Source organism: Tribolium madens, unplaced genomic scaffold (genome assembly GCF_015345945.1).
Source record: "Tribolium madens isolate multiple individuals breed KSU strain unplaced genomic scaffold, Tmad_KSU_1.1 Scaffold_96;HRSCAF=242;Tcas5.2_LG5, whole genome shotgun sequence".
Taxonomy (NCBI): domain Eukaryota; kingdom Metazoa; phylum Arthropoda; class Insecta; order Coleoptera; family Tenebrionidae; genus Tribolium; species Tribolium madens.
Window position 1 is genome coordinate 2,719,958 of NW_025401068.1, and position 6,000 is coordinate 2,725,957.

At 27.6% G+C, this 6,000-nt stretch overlaps 1 protein-coding gene and 1 long non-coding RNA gene across 3 annotated transcripts in view; one reads left to right on the forward strand and one right to left on the reverse strand.

Moving 5' to 3' along the window:
- Positions 1-6,000, forward strand: part of LOC123012669 (transcription factor GATA-4-like) — a 38,871-nt gene that overhangs the window by 3,215 nt on the left and 29,656 nt on the right. The gene's annotated exons all lie outside the window — the stretch shown is intronic.
- Positions 3,207-3,503, reverse strand: LOC123012671. The gene is made up of 2 exons (XR_006413230.1): positions 3,371-3,503; positions 3,207-3,314 (listed from the first exon to the last, which is right to left on the reverse strand). It is a non-coding gene; the product is annotated as an uncharacterized LOC123012671 (long non-coding RNA).

Consider the following 6,000-nt stretch of genomic DNA (forward strand, 5'->3'; position numbering starts at 1 on the left):
AAGGAAAAAAAATGAAAATTTGTTATGGACAGTATATTCATGAAAGGTAGTACAGCATTTTTAGATAAAAAATTATTTTGTTTAGGAACCAATGGCGCCGTGAGAACAAAATCAGGCAAATTTTTTTTTAGTACTTATAGTATCAAAACTAAAATTATTATATTTTAATTTTAGAATCAATATAAACATTCGAATTTTGTACTTGCATGTATTGGGCGTCATAACAGAGGATGGACAGATGAAAAAGTACCAATTGAAGCATAACTTTTGCTTTCTGCGATTTCCAAAATGTGAATTTTTATTCAGTTTACTTATTATCATAGAATTCGTCTTTGAAATAACGTTACCATTCAGTAAATATTTTCAAACAAAAAACTTGGATTTGAACTTAGCTCTTGATTCAGCACTTAATACATATACAGAGTGTTTCAGAACTTGCGCCGCAGAACCGGCGGCAATAAGTCACCAAAAAGTGCAGCTGAAGAAGTAACTTTTGCTTGCATAAGAAAATTGCGAGACTCTTAAATACACCAATCCTAGAAGGGCACCTCAAGATATGGTTAAAAAATTATATTCGTTGCCAGGTTATAAAAATAGGTACATAATACCAATTTGCCTAAAAATTTCAAAAACTATTTGGCTTATTGTAATTTTGACTTTTATTAATTTTCTGTCATGTGTTGATATAACACGCTGTTTTCGAATATTTTTCTCGCAAGAAAAAGTGACTTCTTCGGTTGCCCTTTTTGTTGACTTATTTCCGCCGACACTTGAAATTTTTCCCTGGGGCGCAAGTTTTGTAACACTCTGTATAAAAAAAGCTTAAATCAATACTAGGATTTTTAAAAAAGTTTTAGATTTTGTTAAGATTGAAATATTATTACTTCTGTTTGATTGAAGTACCTAATATTATACCCGCTAGTTCTACTCAAGCGTTATTAGAATTTATCAATTTTTAGAAAACTATTCAATTTTTAGATGATAAATTTATTGCTCACAAAGATATTCCAAGACCTTTTCGAGAGTTTTAGTACACAAGACATTTACACTAGTACACTAGAAAATATACAAAATTTCATCAACTTTTACAAATTAGATTTTTTCTCTGCTTAATGTTTGTGGCTTTTATTGACAAAATTTTTGTACCTTTACTAAATAATTAAAAAAAAAACATATGTATTCAAGATCATCAGTATCATTAAATGGACATAAAAAATGTCGAATGTCAAAAAATAAATGTCAATTTTTTTTCATGTTCCTGCTATCTTACTTGAATTTTTTCTCTAGGGCGCGAGTTCTGACAAACCCTGTATTTACCTATTATTACTACATAGGTAACTCCCCCTTCCCTAAACTCTGGCTGCGCCACTGGTAGATCTATACAGGGTGTGTCAGAACTCGCAACTCAGAGAAAAATTTCAAGTAAGGTAGGATACCAAGAATATGGATATTTAGTAAAGGTACAAAAATTTGCCAATAAAAGCCACAAATAACATTAAACAGAGTTACAATTTAGAATACAGCTTCTTTGTTTCCTCTTGTAATAGCCTGTAGCAAAAAAACTTGGAAAATTATTTTTCCAACAGAAATAAATAGAGTCACAATACAAAATTTAAACTCTCATAACTTCCAAATTTTTATAGATAGATTTTTTTTAACAACTTTTTCATGTTAGGTATATGGCATTTTTCTCTGGGGCACCCTGTATTAATTAATATTGAATATTAAGTAAATCTGTATTAATTTAATTAATTAATCACCAGTCTGAAAAGCAGATTTATAACAAATAAATACAAACTATAAAATGTGGTGAATATCATCTATCGACAAACATGCAAATTATTTATTAAGTAATGTGTTCAGATTTTAATACATACCTTCCCTCTTTCTTGTTTAACTCTTAAAGTAAACCGCTATACTATTTTAGATTACCTTAAAATTTAATCAATTCTGTAAATGTAAATTAAACCAAGGTTAATCTTTTAAGCTTTTGAATAATGTATTAATTTTTTCATAATGTCGAGAGTCTTCAATGACTATAGTTTTTTATTATTTGGTAATAATTATTAATCATTTTTAATTATAACAAGTAATTGACAAAATCTTGTTTAAAACGAAGAAAAAAAATTAAATCTATTCGGTATGATTTATCATGTTGTTATAAGTTAAATTGTTATAATTTTCTATTAGAAAATTTTTGTAAATAAACAACACAAAGTTACAGGAATTTTGAGGATCATTGAAGAAAACTTTTCATAAATTTATTATAGGTATAATGGTGTCAAAGTTTGACGAATTGACCATGAAAGAGTAAAATGGTTTATTAATTTTGTTGCATTTTTTTTAATCTTTATTGATTAAGATAATAAGACTTAAGTAATAAGTTCTTATTAAAATCTCAAAATTGTAAAAATGTCTACTTTTCTAGTCATGGACTGAAAATTATATGAAAAATTAAAATGATTAAGTAGCATGTTTTTTACATCTGCTTTATTTACTTTTGATGGTAATTTTAGATATTTCAGGGCGTGGTCTAACGTATTTCTCCAAGAACTAATAAGTTTAAATAAGCATTTAATACATTGGAAGTATATTTTTTCTATAATTCACAACAAACTGAATTTTATGTAGTACCTAACAAATACAGAAATAGATAACCACGAAAATAAACATTATTAGTAGAGAGCAGTTCCCTCATGTTAAAATAAATTCAAAATTATGTACCTACTTATATAACTATGTAAGTGCTTTTATTATTGTGATCAAACGATAATGATTTTTCATTGTCTTGTGACAATTTTAAAGTTTCTTTTAAAATAAATTAATAAATGATAAATTGGGCCAATAATGGCAATACTGGAATGTTTAATAATTCCAGTTTACTATTTAAACAAGGAACTATGTCACAACGTTATCGGAATAAAATGGCGGTCGAAATTAGATGAAAATTATTATTGACTATAAATTGCACTTATTAACCAGGGAAAAAAAGTGAAAAATGCTTGCTGTTCAACATATCAAAACTATTTTCTATTAAGTTATTTACGCTTGTGGCTGGCCTTTGTTATGAACAAATGTTTCGTGGTTTAGTTCGTATTTATGGTTATTTACAACAGTTTGCTTTCTCATATGTAGTTTCCGTTGACTTTGTCAACAATAATTTTATTCTCCGATGCGGCACTTTCACCCTCAAAAAAACCTGAAACTGAAACCAAAGGCCCTTTATTATACATTTAACATAATCACTCCATTGCAGCACCAACACAATAATTGTAAATTTGTTGAATTTGTAGACACGCACAGTTTTTTTCCTTCTAAAATTCAATTATTTTTCTAACATAATAAAATCACAATGTGTTTTTAAACAAACCAAAACAATAGTTTATTCCAGATCACTTATAAACGCAAACCACTTGCTTTAACTTGAATCACTTTGGTTGTAGTTTGGTGGTGATGGGTGTCTCCTTCATGGGGGTGCAGGAACCGTAGTGAACACCTACAAACTTTACCGTGTACTGACTTGGAGATACCCCAGTAGAGATTGCATTATCGTGGCCCCTTCCCTAAGCAATAGCGAATTCATAGCATTATTATCAAAGTTGTGATAAAATTGTATACACTTCGTCATAATAATAATAATCTTAGCGGTGGCGATAATATTGTGATACTTTATCACCTTTATTATTTTGGTGCATTTTGTGGTCTTATCAACTGCTAGGTCGTTGATAAACTCATTCATAAGACGCTGTAGTATGGGGGTGTTTCCTATCTTCGAGAGTATGAACGCGTGCCTAATTTCTGATTTTTCCATTCTGGGTTTTAACGTATTTAAACAATCGACCCACGAGAAATTGTTTGTTTGATGAAGCATCAACTCGAAATGGTTGTTTGCCAAATATTATTCAGATCACAACGTGAAAAGATCACCTGTTTATCTTCAAACAAGATCTAATTATGTGTGTTTAGGTTCGGGATCGATTTTGCCACAAAGTTTGCTTGAGATTATACTTGATATGTATACCTAGGTTTCCAAATGCCGCTTTAGCGCACATAAACACACAGGTGGCCAATGGGCCATAACCAGATTTTGCCGTCGCTATTTTCTCAAAAGTCTGTTGCTTATTAATTAATTGGATCAGTTATTTGTCATAACTTTTGTGCTGAGTTGACACTTTTTATAAATAACAATTTTCTAATGAAGTATTATAGGTATTGCAAATTGTGACTTATTCATTCATTTCTTATTAGTCATCACCTTTTGAGTTAATTTTCTTCATTGTTTTACTCTTAAAATAATTTGTTTTACTTACTTGTAAATTAATTTCTTTGCATTTAAAATAAAGTTAAAATTTAAAAATTTTGCAGAAAAGTGGCGAAGATTTTTATATTAATATTCAGCTTTATATAAAACATTTTCTGTTTCAAAACCGATTAAAAAGAATCTATCAAGTAAAAATCATAATTTTTATAAAAATCTCAAAATTTCAGAATATTTCCCTAAAGACAAGTTTCTCAGTTCGGCTCTAATTTTTTCATTATATTTATTACAAATCAGATAATAAAAAGAGTATTTTGTAATTTTTAAAATTGCTTGTGATAGGTATACAGGGTGAATATAAAGTATGGAACCAAGCGGTTTTTTCTAATCTTTTGCCTTCAGAAAATAATAGTTAATATAAATCAAAGTAAAATAAAAAAATATGATCGTATTTTGAGAAGAAAAAATTGTTTTCTTCAATCCTCTATGTTAAAATTGAATTTTATCTACTCTTTTCTTCATGTTAAAATGAAATTTTATCGTCTAGATGATAAAAAATACATCCACTGTTGTATATCTGCAGTTGTTAGTTAGTAACCGTCATTTTTTACATTAGATTTCATTGTTGAATTTTACTTTGACATTTATAAATATACCAAATTGACTACAAAATTACTGAGGACTGAATAAAATTTTATATTGTACACGACGATAAAATTTTCATTATCTTTTCGAGATTATCTTTCGAGCATATTATTAAATTGCTCTCAAAGATAAAATTCAATTTTATCGTCTTGTATAATAAATAACTATTGTTTTTGAGTTATGCGATTTTTTGTCAAAATTGCTATTTATGTAAAAAAAATTTGGATAAATTAAATATAAATTAGATACTCGCAGTTGTAATTTTTAGATTACAACCCTTATGAGAAAAATGGTTGTATAGTGGGTTGCCATATAAAAAAATTAAATATTTTGTAGAACTCAAAAAAAAGGAAAGTTCGAAAAAATTTATTTTTGATAAAACATTACATTTTTATAGTACTTTATCATTTATAAATTAGTTTTTCCAAAAAATAAATAGTTTAAACAAAAAAACAGTATTCATAATGCAAAATTTGTCTAGGTAGGTACATTTTTTAACCACCTATACATTATCAAATATGTAGTTCATTTACCTACTTACATAATAAATGATCCCGAATAATTCCTCTCTATTATCAGAGGTTATCACAAAATTTCTAATTTAGCAAATAGTACCAAAGATGTGTAATGCTTGCGGCATTTTAAAGATAGTTGAAATAATAGTTGATCGGTGTTTTAAAAATTAGTCAGAAATGAGTAGTTTTTGCAACGACAACGCGACGAAGGAGACAAGTGTAATTTTTCAAAAGCAAAAGCTATACTCATTTCTGAAATGAATAATTTTGCAAGAACAAATTAGACCAAGAGTTGAATTCGGTTTGACAATCCATCGAGCAAATTTTTATTTGTTAGATATTATGTGTAATAATTGTGTTTTTAATAATTATTATAATAAAGAATACTGTTTAATGTAAATATTTAAGACTTTTTATAGTTAATAATAAATTAATTAAATTTGACCTTTCATTATGACATAAATTTTTTCACTGTACTTAAACTAATTTCATTGGTCCCAATTTGAAAAATTCTGTAATTTGATTGGTTAAAAATTTTTGTTTTGGATTGTCAGTTTAATAAATTCTCGATAAAAAAATAAG